Genomic DNA, 19,653 nt, shown 5'->3' with positions numbered 1-19,653 from the left:
TTTCTCTAAGAGCAACACTGTGCACACAATCACTATTTCAACAGATCAGAACACTTTATATGTAAAAAATGGGCCATGTCCTGTGTACTAGCCAGGCTGGGTCACGAGCTCCCCTACCTGCCACGTTGACTCAGCCTCAGAGCCGAGCTCGGAGCTCGTGGCAGGAACACGTGCGGCTCGGCAAAGACACTCTTCAGCTCTTGTTTGCTTAAAAAAGGAGCTGGTGCTAGCCTGGCTCTTCTACTAAAGCAGCGTACATGCAAATGCTGAATGAAAGAGAAAACAAGTCAAAGCAAAGAAAGGAAATCTAATTCCAAATTGCATTTTTCACTGCTGGAAGTGGCTTACATACCCTGGCAGCAGGAGTGTCTCACCTGGGCTGAGCGAACAGGGAGGGCAGGAAAAGCCCCTGTCGAGGTCCTGGGATTTACTTGTGTTCCTACTCTTGCATTTCTTCCCAATGTAAGGGAGGACCAAGAAAAGCACGATGCCTCTTCTCTGCTGCCTGGGCGTGCCGTACGCAGGCAGGGCAGGACCATAAAGGCTGGGTTTTGGCTTAACGACGTCCAACTAACCCAGGAGCCGTGCCGTCCAACACCACCCATCTCCCCAGCTGCCCATTCCTGTGGGTGCAGGCAGCCGTGGGGCTTGGCCGGCAGTGCCTCATCGCCAGCCCCATGGCACAACAGCCCCACCGACCGCCCCCTCCCCAGGCTACGCTGAACCTTATCTCCTCGCTAGCACACGGCTTCCGAGCCACCCCCGTCTGCTGGAGCTCAGCAAGCCGAGAGGCAGAGGTGTGCTCAGGCTCAGCGCGAGCAGGCTGTCTCCTAGAGAGAAACCTTGTTTTGACTTGGGAAATTGAATGCGTTTGGTCTGGAATTCACTGACTCAGAACAGATATGGAAACCACACACCACCGTGTGTGCTCTCCTGACAGTAACTGACAGCGTTTTCAGGGCCTGTACTTGCTGAGCTAGAAAGAATAAAACCCTCCAAACCCTCCAGCTGCTGCAGGCAGACGGCTCTCCCGGGGCACCGCTGCCCGCTCAGCCCCCCGAGAGCTGCCCGCACCCACAGACCCCCAGCAGGCAACCTGGAGGTTACCAATGGGCGTGGACGGAAAAGGAGGAGTAAGGCTTGGTTTAGCGGCTTCAGACCAGGGAGGGATGCAAGTTTAGTGCTGATACAGCTGACTTAGTCCTGCAGTTGCTCCCTCTTACAAGCATCTTTTATTCCCATGACAGCTACTGAGCAGCCAGTGCCACGTCTGCCCCTGCCTGCAGCTGAGCCAGGGAGGCTGCAAGAACAGGCACAGCTCAAAGCATGGTTACCCTTGTCTTTTGTAAGATTGCCTCCTGCAAAACTGTCCTTTCTAGGTGTTTGAGCCACTGAAGAGACAATTTATTTTAAATAATAATAATTATTTTGAATAATAACCATTTTTGCAAACGCAAAAAGTTCACATTTCCAGATAAGCCGGTACATCTTTGCCTCCCAAGTGAAGATGATTTGGATGTACACTAATGATGTCATGACATGTGGGGTTATGTTAAGCACTGGCTGAAAACAAATTACATAATGCAATCACAAAAATTTGCAGAGTATGAATTACTGAGAATACAGCTTTTCTTGCTCAGGCACACAGTTTATTAGCAAATGTCGCTGGCTGATATTTTGCTGTATCTACTATTCCAATCAGCCATATGGGAGGAAATCTGTAAATTATGTTATAGCAATTAATACATACTTATACAGTTTGTACAAAACTGTTGAATGAATTATGCTACAGGAAGCAAATGTCTAAGCCAAACAATGGAACTTCATGAATATTTAATTCTTATAATTTATTTAAAGTAGTAAAGACATAGCATACCATCACCTTCAGAACACCTGTTAAGATGAAGCATTATCTCTCCTAACAATCTTATTTAGTTTTAAGATTTTCAGTAAATTATCTTGCTGTAATTAATTTTTTATCCAAATAAATGGGAGGAAAAGGAGCCCAAATATTGGACTACACTGCTTTCGCAGAGACAAGAGAGTATACGCAACAATCTCAGAAGTGGACCATTTGCTCAGCCTGATGCCAACACAGCCACGCAGGGCTGCACAGGCTGCTCACTGTGGACGATCTGTCCTTTTGCAGTTTGCAAAACTGATCAATATTCAATAATATTTTTGTGTTTCAGAAACATTGAGCCCCTATTGCAATTAAAGTTTCACCATATGAATTCCTTGTCTTCCTTTTATTGTTTCTTGCTTATTATTCAGTATTTTGGTTACATAGGTTATTTTTATAGGCAGTGCCATCCATCTCATTGCTAAGCCTTTCTAAGGTGTATCAGGACACAACAGACTTGTCTGGGGCTGGCGGGAGCCAGGGAGAGCACAGGGGTCCCTGCTGCTGGGCCCCTCAGTGGTGGGACACTGTGCTGGTTTTGGCTGAGGTAGTGTTAATTTTCTTTATAGTAGCTGGTATGGCGCTATGTTCTGGATCGGTGCTGAAAATAGTGTTGATAACACGGGGAGGTTTTCATTATTGCTGAGCAGTGCTTGAACAGAATCAAGGCCTTTTCTGCTCCTCACCCCACCCCACCAGCGAGCAGGCTGGGGGGGCACAAGAAGCCGGGAGGGGACGCAGCTGACCCCAGCTGCCCAAAGGGATACCCCGCACCATATGAGATCATACTCAGCATGTAAAGCTGGGGGAAGAAGGAGGAAGGGGGGGATGTTCGGAGTGATGGAGTTTGTCTTCCCAAGTCGCCGTTCCGTGCGATGGAGCCCTGCTGTCCTGGGGATGGCTGAGCACCTGCCTGCTGGTGGGAAGGAGTGAAGGAAGTCTTGTTTTGCTTTGCTCGTGTGTGTGGCTTTTGCTTTGCCTATTAAACTGTCTTTATCTCAACCCATCAGTTTTCTCACTTTTACTCTTCCAATTCTCTCCCCCATCCCACCAGTGGAGTGGGCAAGCGGCTGGGTAGGGTTTAGTTGCTGGCTGGGATTAAACCACGACAGCCACAAAACTATGGTTGCGGAAGGAGCTGCTTGTCTTCCTGCTGGCCAAGGAGACCCTTGGCCCGTACCCAGCTGGCCACCAGTGCCATCCTTATGGTGATTCCAGAAGGAGCCTCACAAAATTACTCTAAAACACAATCTCAGGCTGCTGGTCACTGCCAAGAGCAAGGTACTGTCACCCTCCCAGCCCATGTAACTCCACAGAAAGAGAAGACGGAGAAAGAGCATCCTCCTTACCGTACCCCTGTACGCCTGAGCTTTACACAAAGGATACTGAACGAAGGAGGAACAATGTTGTTGGCAATGCTGTTTTAAATCAACCTGATGAATACACTACCAGCATTTTTTTCAGTATTTTCATCAATAGTTGTTAAAGCTGTTAAGAGAAGAATAAATAACCAAAACTGCAACTTTGGCATTTTTCACACAATGTTTCTGGGAGTCCAGGGTCGAGCCGCCTGGCCTTGCCAAAGCCCATCATCAGCCATTAGCACAAGGACAGCAGTAACGAGCACAACACTGAACCAGAACCAGCCACCCGCACACAGAGGGACATGCAGCTGTACCCACAAGCCAAAACCAAGAGACTGTATCCAGCTCGAAGGACTCGAACCACTGAACGTTGCACACAGAATAAATTATCAGGAAAACAATGAAAAAGTGCTAATTTGTTTTCTTCTATACAGCATACTTGATTAACTGAATTCCTTAATGTGTGGGAGTGGGGAGGATTGTTTTGGCATGTTTCAAGGTTTGGGGTTGTTCTTTGTGGGAGTTCTTTTATTGGTTTTTTTTGTTGGTTGTTTTTTTCTTTTTTGCACCAGTGACAGAATAGAAATATTAAGAGAACTGAAGGAATTCTAGATCTGCAATACAGAACCTTTACAGTCATTTTTCAGGGCCAAAACAACGGATTTCAGGGCTTTCATATTCATCGCAAGTGGGGATATCAAGTGTCTATTACAGAGTTTGCCCAACTGTAGTTAATGCAACCTTGATTGTTTACAGGCTAACACCAGTTTGGTATATGAATGCCAAAAAATAGCATATCATGTTTGCAAGTAACAAAACCACACACTTTCCAATGATCCAGAAGAGCAGCTGGTCACTGACTCAGCCTGATAACAGTTATCTCTGAATTGATCAAGATTTATGTTTGGTATCATATCTGTTTGTTTTTTGGGTTTTTTTTTTGTTTTTTGTTTTTTTATTTTTAATGTTTAAAAAGTATTCATCTCTTGCTGTATAAACACATTAAATGTATTTAATTGAAAGATAATTTTTCTTTCCACAAAGACATTGACACACAATTATCTAAATAAACTACCTAATTTCTGCCATTCTGAAGCACTCCATGTTCTGACTTTGTAGATACTCATTTTAATACTTATTGTTTAAATTTGCTGACAAAATGACTGAAAGACTCCTCACATAAGCAGTAGAAGTGCCCATTGCAACCCCATTACCCTTTATCTGTTACGTCTCTTCAACACATAAAAACTCGAGAAAAGTTGCTAAATAGACGATAGGTATTAGCTAGTGAATTCAAAAATGACAATACTTCTGCTGTTTAAGAAACAAAACTGATTAACTCCATGGCTTAGAAAACAAGCCAATATCAAGATACAAACATACACACCTTTGTATTTTGACAAACAGAAAAAAGCTCCTGTTAATCCAAGTACTTTCACTTGCTAAATCCAACACCTGTATACATACTTCAGCAGAACTACACCACTTTGTACCTAGAGAGACTACAGCTCTATATAAAGCAAACTTAGAATATTATTTCGCTATTTTAGCATCTCACACCTACCCAGGTAATAGATAGAAACATTTTTCCTACACAGTAATCTACAAAACTGTGTGCTATAAATACAGCAATGGGCTGTGATTTAAAGTCTCCTGCCCCCTGCCACAGGTGAGCTGCACGATGCTGAGAGCATCAGTAGCAGCTGCAACTTAACTCCCTGCCAAAGAGTAGAAAAGCAAATGGAAAACTCCTGCAGACTCACCTGAGCTCGTGGAAGAGAGCAATAAAAGCAGTGCAGTTGCTACAGGCCTCCCTGGATGCTAGAGGAGAAGTCTGTCTGGCAGTAGGTCCCATGCTGTGCACCGATACCCTGATGTGAGTAGCCAGTGGGTGCTGCTCCTGAGTGAGAGAGGGAAGGGAGAAAGGGCAGAGCTTTGACTGAGGCAGAAATGCAGATCGCTCTGCTCACCCCCTTGAATCCAGGTGTTTGTTAACATTGCTAAGATGAAGTTTGCCTTCACACTATAGAAGTGTCTTCACACTATAGAAGACTGGGGTTCCCAAGGTTGGGAGATGGAGGTCCTAGCGAGGTTTTCCCCCTCAGGCTCAGGATGCAGGCTGGTGTGTGCCCACCTCCTGCTTGCTGGGTGGCTCCATGAGAGCGTTGGGCTGCTCTGTGCTCTGCAGAGGGGAGCGACATCATCATGAGCAAGGGTATGCTGCTTCTCTCGAGGGTCTCCAGGCCTACAGCTCTCTCTTGGTGTCTCTTTCTGGCTGCTACCGTGAGGTTCTTGACAACCCTTCAAGGTGACAGGAGCTGGACATCCATCCCTCTCTGGCCATGGCAGCCAGAGCCTTTGCTGCCTAGCCAGCATGACCCCTGAGTGGTCCCAGCAGAGCTTCTCCCACTGGAAGCCACAGCTGGACACTCTGGTCTGGAGCCAGAGGCTTCTTTTGGGTAAATGGACTTGGAAATGGAGCAGCTTGCTTTCTGCTGAGACTGTGGGTTCCCTAGTGCAAAACAACATAGACCAGTTTATGCTGTAGGGAGCACTGGGAAGTCCTGTATGGAGCCTTTTAGCATGCACTCCGTGCTGCTACCAAAATACAGCCTCTGTCAGAGGCTTCAAGTGCTGTAATTTCAACTCCCCCAATGCCTTTTAGAGCAAGCCTTTAAAAATAAGTCTCTGGCAAAATAGGGGACTTTGAAGAATGCATCATTAAAACATCAATATTTAAGCACATTTCTGGCTAAGTGAGGCACAAGAGCCTTGGCTTTTCTAGAACATAGATTGAATTTTCACAACTATAAAATTTGGGGGGGACGGAAACAAACAAAAGAATTATAACTTATACGTGCCTTACTGATGTGAATGAATGACCAGTTTTGCACCTAATTCTCTGTGCTGGTGTGCTTGCACTCTCTAGTAGTCCCAGAGGCAAGTCAGGTTCATAAATGCATTTGCATGTTTTCCTGTATTGTGAAGTACATAAATAGCTTTTCAGTGTTACAGTGCAGAGCACAGCGCTCCTGGCGCATTGCACACGACTGGGAGTCAGACAGGGTTTGGATGCCATGCAGGGAGGTGGTGGGTAAGGACTCTCTTTCCAAGCTGATCACTAAATAAGAGAGCTGCTCTGTTTGCTACAGGGAAGATGAGGCCATTTTGTGCACCAGAGCAGATACAGGATGCTATCAACTATATTTTTCTTCGCTGACTTCCCCTCCACTCTGAAATGTAAGTCATCAGAAATGTAATTTTTTTTGTTGTACTTTTGGGGTGTAGGAAAAACAGACAGCTTTTGTCATCTGAGGGAGAAAGCCTCCCAGAGCATGCTTAATTCAATCCCCGTAACAGCATCTTTACTAAATACTCTGTGGTAATGACAGTGTGCTTAGTTAGATGCATTGATATGTGGAAAAAAAAAGAAATGTGGGGAAAGAAGAGAGTCTAGAATACCTAATGCTGCATTTCACTATCATAATAGGTTTAGATACTATAAATCTTTTTATGTCTGCATTTTTTAACAAAAAAAATTGCTCTTTCAAGCAGTAAATCAGGCTTGTTAGCCTTAAGTTTAATAAAGCTTCCAGTAATGAGTTTCCCAAATGTTAAACTTGTTATTCTATTCTTTTTGATCGAAACTAAAATTGCTTTTCAGACACAAAGCTGTCAGCATAAGATCACGACTGACAAAGTGACTTCTAGTCAACAAACACTCCCATCTCCATCTCCCAACTGACTTTCCTTGCATCAGCAGAAGGCAGGATAGCCAAAGACTTACAGAGGCTATAACGATGTGGGAACCCCTCACCTGAAGATGAGCTCCTGTCTGAGGGCCATTGGGAAGCCTGGGCGAGGCCATCCTGCTTTCCCAGCATCCTACGAGGATCAGTGGTGAACTACCAGTGAAAGGGCAGCAGCACAGAATGCGTTTGTAACATTCCTTGCAGGGGACGACTCCGTACTGCGAACGTACCTCCTGTCTGCTGTGGATGGAGGCTGGCATCTACAATGACTTGTGATCTCTAGTGGCCAGCCCCAGAGACCGTGGGACTTGCAGATTAAGTCAGAAGTGGCAAAGGTTACCCAGAGCATCAGTCTCTGGCAGGACTGAGGGTGACCTCTGGGCTTGTCCTGCACATATCTGGGGCAGGATGAAAGCTGTGCATTGTGAACCCCAGGAACCCAAAGCAATGCCCAAGTCACAAAGGAGGTGACCTGAACCCAGGGCAGGTCAGTAGGGTGCTGCTTTAGAGATACTGGGGCAGCAGAGCCCTGTTGAGATGAATGAGCTTGGTGTGCTGGGCATGTCCCTGGGGGCAGCGCTGCTCCTGGTGGGCAGGTGCTGTGCTGGAGGACACCTGTGGTCTCACGGCCAACAGTTGTGTTGGGGATGGGAGTCCAGGAAACATTTGGGACATGTTTTTTGTTCAAAGATGTTTCCAACTTCTTGAATGAAATGAGATCTTACTGCCTTGTCTCCATCTGTACTTAGATATTTCCTTTGCTGGGAAGTATGGGAATACATCTGGCAGCTCTGTGGACTGAGGTGGTTGCTGTGGCCATGAGCATGCAGGACCGGTGCAGTGGCCAGTCCTGTTCCAGATTCACTGCGGTGCGGGCCTGAACGGGACGGCAGGAGCCATGCTTGCCGCACTGCTGAGAGTGGGCAGGATAGCGTCTCGGTGGCCCCGGAGCTGCTGGTGTGAAGAGAGGATCCACAACTGAGTCCTGCAGGGACCTCAGAGGTGATGAGGGGGAACATGAGAATTTGGTCAGACCAAGCTTATGCCAGAGAAATACAGGGAAATGTGATCCATATCCTGATAATTGGATCTACCCTTCTCTTTCATAAGGGCTCTACAACCCCAGAGCTTTGGGTGAAAGCCTTCTTCCTGGCACAGCCGCCTGCACCGCGGCTGAGCTGACACTTCACTGCTGATGGGAAGTCTTGTAGAGGGTATTTGTTAGTACCATCATGAGTATCCAAAAACTTGTGCCCTCGTCTGATTTACTGGTCCTGAATTAAAAAAAAAATTCTTCCAGCTATAGAATCTCCCAGAAGAATACCAGAAAGTATATGTTCAATGGTGGCTTCTTGATAACGTTATTAACAATATCCTTAGATATTTGAAAATACCATGGGGATTTTGTGACTAATGCCTTTTGACATGTCAGCTGCAAACCTGGAGGAAGCACAGAGAGATTTTGCCACTTCCACGTAAGGAGAAACATCAGATAAGTAACTTGAAGTGTCAGCTGGCACCAGGTCTCAATACAAATCCAGCAATGTGGGAACGTACACGTTCCCCAGAAGTTCACCCAATCTACGAACAGTGAACTCAGTTCAATGTGTTGGCAGGGACCAGGCTCCTGGAGGACTTTGATTATAAACAAGTTCAAAGAGATGCTCGGAATCACAAGGCAAAAGCAGAAGCGTGTAAACTTGTCAGAAGGATGAGGAAGAAAACAGAGACTTAGCAGGGGTTGCAGAAGAAATGCATGTGCGGTTGTCTGTACAAATAGCTAAAGAAATCATCAAACCAGCTAAGCAGAGAAAAAACTTGAGGCGAAATTTTGAAAGGTACCAAAATGCACTGAACATCATGGGGACTGCAGGCTTTTGAAAAATGTCTTTTGCATCCTTGGTGATCAGATACTTCATAAAACAGTTACCCAGTGCACAGCCACAGAAGACCGCGGAGGTGTACTAGCTGCTGTGGTGGCCTGCAAAAGCAATGGGGAAGCAGGTAGGCTGCGTGCCTGGGAGCCCAAGGTCATTCTCGCAGGAGATGTGGATCTCCACGGCAGGGGTGCTGGTGCGTGTGCTGCCCAGGTCGCTTGCACCGCGTCATCCCCATGAAGTTCATCTGCCCTAGAAGGGATTGTTGCACCTGGCACAGGTTTGTCCTGAGGGCAAATATCCAAGTGGGTGTGTTCAGGTACAGGGATCGCTGTTGTCTCAGGTGGAGCTGTTGTTTCCACTGCCAAAACCAGATTGCTCTGAGTCCAATGGGAGCAAGGCTTGGTCAAAATGCTCTCATTGACCCACCTTTTCCTAGATCAATCCTTGCCTCACTGCTGAGAGTGCTGTCTGCTTTGTTTTCACACGTTGGGGCTTTTTTCACGTCTTCTCAGGACTTTCCAAGTGTCAGTTTGTTAAAGCCAACAGTAGATCAGGGAACAATTAAAGCGGTTTTTCCAGTATACACACAATTTTTTTTACCATATCACTGTTGTGAAACTACATCTCTCTCCCAGTCACTGATGACAGAAGGAATGTCTTTTTTCTCTCTTAACCCATGACTACATCTCCTCTACATATTCCTCAAAATGGGACAAATGTAGAAACTATTTCTGCTTTTTCTATGTTGTTATGTGGAAACATTGTTATGATAGAACTGTGCTTATATCACAGTAAGACTTCCTTGTGGAATATTGAATAGTGTGGTTTTACATTTGATAACTCATTTGGACATAGATTTTTTTTTTTTTTTCAGTAACATCTGTTGATTACTCTAGTCTGTGTTTCCCAAATGCAATTTTACATTCTGTTCTACCAGCTTTCCTGTTTTCTCACTTGCTGTGTGCTGCTTTTCCTGTTTCTTCGAGCCTGGCCTCCTTCATCCTGGTCAGCTCAACTCCTCCTAATAGGACTTCAAATTTAAGGCCATTCTAGCATCAGTCACAAAGGAGTTTTGCACATTTTAACCACTGGCATGGAGTGCTATACTGAAGATAGAACAACAAATTAAAATTATCCAGTCCTAGATGAAGCCTAACAAGACAGGGGAGAGCAAAACATAAAAACTATCAAAATAAACAAGCTTTAACCCTTTTTTTCTGGGTTTATTTATAGAGAGCTGTACTGAAGGCAAAGATCCCAGACTTAATGGGGATGAAGACAGGCTTCGGCATGTAAAGGGTCCGTGGATTTCCTCAAAGCTCCCTAAAACAATTCAGAAATGTAGTCTCCTTCAGACTTTCCTTTTCCTGACAGATTTCTCCAGTGCTGTTACCTTCCAGACAGTTTCTCTCATGAGCGAATTTAAGCCTTCAAGGGGGCCAAGACCAATCTCTATGGACAAACAGAGCACGTAAATGGCTGTGTAAGTATCTTGCACTGAATAGTTCATTTAACTCCCAGAATATATGTATGATTAACGGCTGTCATCCTTTAAAATGCCCTGAGTACAAAGTCAATATCTACCAACAGCAATATAAGACAAATTAACATTTTAATGCCTTGTAAACTATATAATTCTTTGCTACAGATAACTGTATTTTAGGTTTGCTATAACCTTATTCTTTCTGCGTAGCTAGAAATGGTATATCAAACTGAGGTTTACAAATTACAATAAAAAAGAGTAAGAATCCACCTGGTTTGGGTGATTTACATATCCTGGTACCGATATCTGGGTGCATTTTGGCGGCTGAAGTGATGGCAGAGTGAGCGATTCGCAGAGTTCCTGGCTGCTCCAGCACAACACTGTGTCCTGCTAACGTTTTATTTCTCTGAGGAGGCATCAGAGGTATGTAATTCATAAAGGGTCTAATTCATTGCTGAACTCAAGGGAAATTTTGCCAGGGACTTAACAGAACATGGGAAGAAATTCAAAAACTGTGGAAAAACAAGGATAAGAGATAAATTCCAGCTGGCTAATGGATTTGGTGCATGTGTGTATGCTTGTGCTGTTAATGTCAGAAAAGATAAAACAATCATTTTCCCCTAATCCTTCAGGATGTAGCCACTCCGTTGCATTAGTGAAACATCCATCCTTGTTTTCTTTATGTGTTGCCTGCAGATTGCTTATCCCCTCAGTTACCAGTACATGTTAGCTTCCCTAAGCCAATACGGAGATTTCTCCTATGCACTTGATGGGGTAAACAGGACCTTGGTTTGTATGTCATCCTTTTCCCTTGCCTTATTCTAGTTTGCAGCCCTGATGACTGCCTTGGTTGCGATATGGTTGTAAATACATGAAAGCAAAATTGCACAAGTCAGCAGAAATCCTGTCCTTTTATAGAAGAATCTTGAAAACCCATATTAAAACAGTCACTTCTGGAGCAGCAGGAAATACACACCATCGGCAGATGTACCCAAGAGTGGTCAGGAGAAGAGCAACAGGACAATGTTTTCTTCAAGGGACAGGACAGTCAGTTGCAGAAGCAGTTGCAGGGAGCATTCAGAACTCTGCTGGAGTTGCAGAGGACTGTCATCTCCTGCTCTTGGAACAACATTCAAGAGATGCTGCTGGCCTAACATCCAAGGAAGGGTTTACTAAGAAGAAAGGTCTATTTGACAGATGTGCCTTGTGTGTCCAGCTGTTCCTTGGGCAATTCCTCATGAGAAGTGTCATTGGCTGGGAGATGTTAGTGGAGCCTTGCTCTGTGCTTTGTCTCCTCTGTGTCAGGGTTAGCTCTACTGCAACCAACCCAAAAGTCAGCAAAGATGGAACATGGGCAAGAATGATTGGTTTTTCCTGCTAACATGGCCTTGCGAAGGTTTTGCGTGCCGAAGCTAAACTCATCTTAGAAACAAGCCCCCAGAGGGAATCTGCTGGCGTTGGAAGAGTGAGGTTCAAACACAATGTGATGAATATGGTCCACACACAAAGCTGTCTGCATTCTGGACAAAGCCGTCCTTCGGATCCGTCTTCCTCCTTTCTGTTTGAAGGGAGTGTGTTGGTTATTATTGCTCACTCACTTCACTTTGTTCCCTGGTTTAGCTCTTGGTCAGTAAATGAGCCAAGTCCCAGGTGGAACCACCTCTTTTCAGGACAGGCAGGTGGGTTTGCTCCCAGCTGGCTTGGGAGAAGTCTCTCTGCTCCCAGCATCCAGCAGGAAAATGCTCAAACTTGGTTTTCTTCTCTGGGGCTTTCTTTAGGTGTGTTTTGGATACACGGGGCCTATCTTGCAGCTGAATTATTAAAAAAGCCTGAGAGTCAATCATCAATACTCAGGTGTACCAAAGCAACCTGTTCTTCTTATTAAATAGTGCACTATTTTCCCAAAAGAATAAGAAATACAATATTGGAGAAGAGAGTTGATGAAAGAAAGGGACCACAGTGAATACTGGCTGAAGTTTAATAATCTGTGTTCCCCGGCAGGAATAACCTCCAGCCACTCGTGAATACGGTTCGTGTGCCCGCACAGTGGGGGCCCTTCGGTCGGCACAGCCGAGCCCCCCGTCCGCTCCGGCGCGGCAGGGAGAGGAGGTGGCGGCACAGCTGGTGCCACCTCAGAGGCTGGGGACCGGCTGTCTGCGGGGAGAAGGGATCACCCCATCTTTGCTCATTAACCTGGCAGATATCTTCCTGAAATGAACCCTCCTCTGCATGCCGCAGCACCCACCTCCTTTGCCTGCAGTCTGGGGTCGGGAGTACACTGCCTTCATCTCCTCCCGAAATTCTGAAGGATGAGACAAAATATAGGTATTTAGGCTTTCTTTCTGCAACTCTTTCTGCATCTTTCACACATGCACACACTTGTCTTCTGATTTCATTAAGTATTATTACTGAAAGCTTGTATCACTTTATCATGTTATACTTTAATCTGGAATGACTTTTACTAGTCATTTAATACTTTTACTTTCATTTAACTTACCTTTGAAGAGTTTCAGCAACTGCATAAACACTATGTTAATCTAAGTTATTTACTGTGTTATCTCAACATAACACAGAGAGATTTATTGACAGTTACCATATATTTATAACCTAATAGACTTGTCAGGTATTTTTCAACATATTTATTATTACTGTGGTGCATTTTATAAGAAATAGAAGACAGTTCAGGAATATAGTAGGCATTTTTGTTGATGGTAAGGTCTTGAATTACTTTCATATCTTTATTCAGTCACCTTTTTCTTATTTCTTACCTCTTTACAGCTTCAGGAATTTGGAAAAAAAAAAAGATAAACACACACAAAAAAAAAAAACCACAACCAAACACCAAGGTCTCTAAAACTAGCTTTATCGTTGTTTCTGAACATTTTTTCTCATCAGATCTGTAGCATGTCAGTCACTGAGACCAGTTGCTTCATAAGCCCTTCTCCTCAAACACTGCCTTTACCTTTCCACTGCCACTTGAATTTAATTTCAGCAAAGACAGAACTGCTGTAGAAGCTGCTCAAGCCTGGGTTGCCATACAAATGGGGGGAATAAAAGAGAAAACAGGCACGTTTCCATGGCAGAGCTGCGGAGACTGAGTGTCACTGCTGAGACAGGCAGGAGAGAGCCGCCCAGGGCGGGTGGCCCGTGCCCAGGAGGCAGAGGAGCGTGCTGCCCTGCTGGGGGGCATGAAATGGGCTCTTCCCCCGGTTTGGAGCTGGGCTGGATGCTTGCCCCAGCAGGGTCCCTCCAGAGGGGCTGGATGCCACCCTGGCCCACCCGTGGGAGCGCAGAGCTTTCAGCCAAGCCCTCCTGCTCCAGGGCACCCACAGCAGGCAGGGCAGGAGCCCTGGGGACAGCGTGGACCTTCGTCACGGTCGCAGGCAGGCAGGAATGGCAGAGGACCAGCATCGCCGCCCAAGGGTCTCCCACACTGGGATGGCAAGGGCGGGGAGGGGGGGACAAGCCCGCCCCAGCCCACCAGTGCCACAGGCTGTGCTGCCCCTGGCTCCCGGCCGCAGGTGCGGACAGCTCGAGGGACGCTTCCTCACGGCAAACCCCTCTTCCTCCAGTTCAAGGTAAGCTGAGCCGGACTTCTGATCAATCCATATCGCTGTCTTTGGAAATCCCACCAATGAGAAGAAAACCTAGATTTACAGCTTTAGGTTGGTTGGTGGAATAATGTAAGCATACCATTATGGCAAACTGTAATAGCTAAAGGGATTTTTTTTTTTTTTTTTTTAATTTAAAAAGATGTGTTACTAAAAATAGTGTGCAACAAACTGGAAGCAACATGAGTGCCTTCAGTATGGAAGAGGGGAGGCTGAGCAGAAGCACGTGTGTCCCCTTGGAACTTTGACTTTATGTACTTCATATGAGGAACCCTTGGCTTTATGTACTTCAATAGTCCTCAGTGAGGTGATTGCTCACTTAGCAGCCTGAGAAGCTGGGATCATTTCTGTCATGTCTGTGATGGCACTTTTATTTACCTGAGGATCATCATTGTGAAGAGAGGAGAATCAGAAAGGAACCAGCAATAACTGATCATCCCAGAAAAAGACTGAAGTAACACAGAGTCAGACTTTCCACGGCCTCCTGCCTCGCTGCTGTGCTCATGGGGTGGCACCGGGCAGCAGCTGTATTTTCAGGACAAGTTCAAGCTCAAGTCCGGAGCCAGCTGGTCAGAAATGCCAACGTCTGGCCCCATGGACGATGCACGGGTGCAGACGTGCAGAGCCTCCGCCTCTCCTGAAAGGGCTCAAAAAGGGAAAACAAGCAGAGAGAAGGAACAAGCAAATGTATTACCCGCAAGTGATGCTCAGGGGTCCATAACCTCCTCCTGTTCCTCACCCCCAGCCTTTAGGGAATGCTGCCCATCATCAATTGTGTATCACATTTGTGTACTACAGCCCTTGCAAGAAAGAGAGGAAATCTGTATGGGAAAGAAGGTGTAAAGAAAAGGCAAATCAGTGGCCGGGGCCAAGCTATTGAGCAGTGTTGGCTGCAATCTCATCTCAGGCAGCTCCTCGCCTCTGGCAGTTCTCAGGACACAGGGCTGGGAGGGACAGGATGGTATATGGGTATACCACCAGGCTGGGGACAAGCAGGCAGCACCCTGCTTATCTGAAAAGGGGTGACACAGGCGTGAGGCAGCCTGGCATTGCCTGGGTACAGGGGAAGACAAGGAAAGGCTTCTTCATGAGCACCAGCACTATGGGAGCCTTCTCCTCGAAAAGACATATTGGAAAATTGGGAATGGCATGTGTGCCTTTGTGCCTTTGGACACGTGTGTGTGGGTACCCATGCACATATCTTCCCCAAGAGATCAATTTCTTTCCTAAAAATATTTTGTCTGTAGTACTATTGACTTTGCCTTTCATTCTCTTCACAGCTGTCACAGTATTTGCATGGACGGGGGTACATGAATCTTGTTTTATCCTTAGGGTTCATGCCAAGCCCAAACCTTGCCTACATCACATTGGAAAGGACCCACGTGTAAATAAGCACAGAAGCAGGGACTGAAGAATGGTTCGGAAGGGTTTAGGATATCTACAGCCCAGAAGCAGCTCAAATGGCAGGTGTAACTGTGGTAGTAGAGATTTGAGAGCTATAGGTAAATGATATTTCTAGGATTTCTGGAGAATGACACAGCACTGCATCTGTCAGGATGTGCAAAGACACTAAGTCATCACGACACGGCCTTCTGGAGATGTGTCAGCACTAAGGAAGTGAAAAAAGCAGTTTTAAAAATGCCTTAAAAAGTCTTTCCATCAGATTCTTTAGCTTTCAAAAAGCACTCTAGGATACTTCACACTGAAGTAAGTGGGGTTTATGGCGTGACTAAAAGCTGCAGCATCAAGCCTTGCCTAAGAGCACAGAAGCACAGCTTGCGAAAGGGAATGAAGTCCAAGGCTTCAAATGTACTGATAGTTCAGGATATCTGATTCTGCTATCAGAAGAGAGACGTCAGAGGGGATGGATTTGCAGAAGGCCTGTGGACAAACACGCTCCCCTGGGGACAGGGACTGCCTTCTGCTGGAAGAGCCTGTCCCACGTGTTGGCGGAGCAGGGAGCTGTGCCCCCGGGGTGCTGCCCCCCAGGGAAACAGGAGGGTGCAGAGAAGGGCTCTGGAAGCACGGCTGCTGCACAGCGGGGAGAGGAACAGGAAGGGCTCCTGCATGAGAGGCTCTCGTTAACTCCAACAGCAGTATTGAGAATGGCAATGAAATACCAGTTTGTGGTAATGTTCTTTTCCTCGCGGTTTAGCCAGGTCACGCTTCCCTGGCTAAACACTGGTGGAAAGCAGCAAAAGCTGCCCAGGCATCTTCAAGCACCTCCCAGCACCTCCCTCATCCCCTTCTTTGACTGCAGAATAGGGATGCTGTGTTAAGAGTAAATGGACTACACTGCATGCAGATGGCTGAATGGTTTAACATTGCCAGTTTTCTCAGGACAAGCAGCTTCAGAGGCATTTTTGTATAGGACTGCCACTCAGCCATCCAGGGTGTACTGACAAGCAGGGCCTTCTGCAAGGCCAGTGTTCCTGCCTGGATCCCTGCTTCTCCATGCCCTTTCAAGGTGTCTACAGCACAGCAGAGCTCTGTGCTGGGAGGCCGGTCATCCTCCCCCTCTGCTGCCCTGGGCTGCACCCACCCAAAGCAAACCTCAAGGAGCTCCTGCATCTGCATCCTCCACATCACCACCCATCCCGCCCACCTGCTCCAGCAAATGCTGTTTTTCTGAGTGCTGATTTGTGGCAGTAGTGCTCCCAAAATGCGAACAACCACAAAGTTAAAACAGGCTGAAAAAATGAGGGCTAGCTCCATCAACTAGATTTAAAGAAATACAGATCTTTGATTCTGATCTGGCATAGAGAGAGATAAGCTTTCTCTTCTCTCATGAACAAGAAATTTAATTTCAGAAAAATCTAAATGAGTCCACATCAAAGTCTGCCCTGTATTTCTATCAGCATATGGCCAATTGTATGAGGTTCAACAAGGCTCAGGGCTGGGTCCTGCACTTGGGTCACAACAACCCCATGCAACGCTGCAGGCGTGGGGAGGAGCGGCTGGGAGCTGCCTGGCGGGAAAGGACCTGGGGGTGTTGGTCGACAGCCCCTGAACATGAGCCAGCAGGGTGCCCAGGTGGCCAAGAGGGCCAATGGCATCCTGGCTTGTATCAGGAATGGTGTGACCAGCAGGACCAGGGAGGTGATAGTGCCCCTGTACTGGGCACTGGTGAGGCTGCACCTCAAATCCTGTGTTCAGTTTTGGGCCCCTCACTCCAAGAAGGACATTGAGGTGCTGGAGCGTGGCCAGAGAAGGGCAACGAAGCTGGGGAAGGGTCTGGAGCACAAGTCTTGTGAGGAGCGGCTGGGGGAGCTGGGGGGGCTCAGCCTGGAGAAGAGGAGGCTGAGGGGAGCCCTCATCGCTCTCTGCAACGGCCTGAAAGGAGGCTGGAGCCGGGGGGGTCGGTCTCTGCTTCCCAGGAACAAGCGATGGGACGAGAGGGAACGGCCTCAAGCTGCGCCAGGGCAGGTTTGGGTTGGGTATTGGGAAAAACTTCTTCCCCCAAAGGGCTGTCAGGGCCTGGCCCAGGCTGCCCAGGGCAGTGGTTGAGTCTCCATCCCTGGAGGTATTTAAAAGCCGGGCAGATGTGGTGCTTAGGGACATGGTTTACTGGTGGTCTTGGCATTGCTAGGTTAACGGTTGGACCTGATGATCTTAAAGGTCTTTTCCAACCTAAATGATTCTAGGATTCCATGGTTCTGGATTATTATGGAATTATGAAGCCACAGAACTATAGGTCTGAAGTTTGCCACAAGGGTAATGTACTTTTATATACACAACAAAAGCTGTTAACTTGATTGTTAATCTGCAAAGGGTTTTTTTCCCAAGAAGAAAACAGGTTAAATTACAAAGTCAGTGATCAGTAAACGCTCTCATGGATCTGTTATTACATATGTGAGAAAACGTAGGGCAAAAAATGAGAGCAGCAGGAGCTGACTGCCCATAAAAATCAAACGTGTGAGTGCTGGGCCTGAGATGGATGTAATATTTGCACATCTAGAAACATCAGATTAGGCCCAGAGCTGATGGTATACTGAAGGTCAGGCAGCCAGTTAGGAACAACTCCCTTTGATAGCCTATATCTGCTGCTCCCATCTTCCTTTTCTTTGTGTGAATGTATAAATGGAAATATTTGGGGATGAGAAATTATATGATGTTATCCCTCCTTTCCTTTACTGACAGGCAGAAACATAAAGGGAGAGCCTTTCCCACTGCCAAGTCTGCCAGCTCGAGGGCGAGCACTGAGCTGAACACAAACATGCCAGCGAACCCCGGCTCCTTGGCTTCCTGGCCTGGGGACTCAGGGGTGACGAGCATTGCTCTCCTGAGACATCAACACAGAAGCCATCGTGTCCAAGTAAAGCGCAATAGATAGGCTTTGGTATGCAAGTGGTTAACTGTGTTCATGAATGTGATGCAGCAGTGCAAAGGTCTGTTGCAGGTCCCGATAAGAAAGGCATTCGACCCTGTAAGGCAGTCGGAGGGAGATAACAGGAGAAGGAAAAAGGGGCTCATAGATAAACTCACATCCCTCTGGATGCAGAGGACGCCATGCAGTGCAGCGTCGGCCGGACCTCATGCCAGGGCACAGCACACCGTGCAGATCCCGTCCTTGATAAGGCTTGCCAGCATAAGGATTTTCTTAGACACAAAAAACTCTATTCGTCATTGCCACCAAGAGCAAAAGGATGTCTATATGAAGACATGAAGCTTCACTTCAGGATAAAGACGAGGACACACTTGTGGCACCATCTCCAGCTGCCAGGTGGGGCTGCCTACGCTCCTCCACACAATCAGCCAGCAAAGTTTATCCTGGGGGTACCTCCAGACCAGACCAGCCCCACACCTGCTCAGGTCACCAGGTCCTCTGTCCACAGCAGTCTTCCAGTTAGAACCACCAGAATCAGGTGTTTAAAGACACTTTTATTTCGTTGCAACTTCACTTCCTTCCCAAAATGCGGTCCCTTGGCTGCTCTTTTGACATTTCTCTTGCAGCAATGAGGTCAGCTATCAAAGCTCAGCCTAAGCTACACACACCATTCACAAAGATCCGGGTCCTGAGAAATACTGAAAGCACCAGTTTCTGCTTCCTTGCTGGGTCACTCGAGCACAGGGATGCTTATTAATTTTTTTATGATTACATGGCTAATAGGCTGTCTTTTTTCTGTCCCCAAGGAGCCCTCTCTTAAGTTTTGTGTGAGAAAAATTTCAGATTATTAGTACATGTTTTGAACTAAAGTCCTACAGATTCTTTCCTCAATTCACATGTGAATTCCTGTCACGGAAAAAATTACAGCTCTCTCCAGTGATCTCATAATCACCGGTGATGCCCTTGAACCATTTACTGAGACTTTTGGTGATAGCTAACATCATCATAATCATCATAACATTGGTCTTAGTTATATTACTCAGCTTACCTTTGGGCTGGCAGGTGGGTGCTGGCGTAGCTGATCCCTCCCGAGAGCTGCACAAGCTCACAGCTGACAGCAAGGAATGCAAGACTCCTGTCTGCGAGAGCAGCCTGGAAATAGATCATTCATTAGTGGTCTGTGATTCTGTAAACATTTTCCAAGCAAGAAATAATGTTTTTTGGATAATTAAGGTTTAACTCTGAAAGATTTTGGAAAATACTGATGGTTGACATCCCCTGCCAGCCCTGGAGAGCTCCGGCATCCAAGTGCGTGGTGCTGCTCCATCTCTGC

Source organism: Platalea leucorodia (genome assembly GCF_965183815.1).
Source record: "Platalea leucorodia genome assembly, chromosome: 7".
Lineage (NCBI taxonomy): Eukaryota > Metazoa > Chordata > Aves > Pelecaniformes > Threskiornithidae > Platalea > Platalea leucorodia.
The sequence above is the reverse complement of the archived record's forward strand: the minus strand, read 5'-3'. Positions refer to the sequence as shown.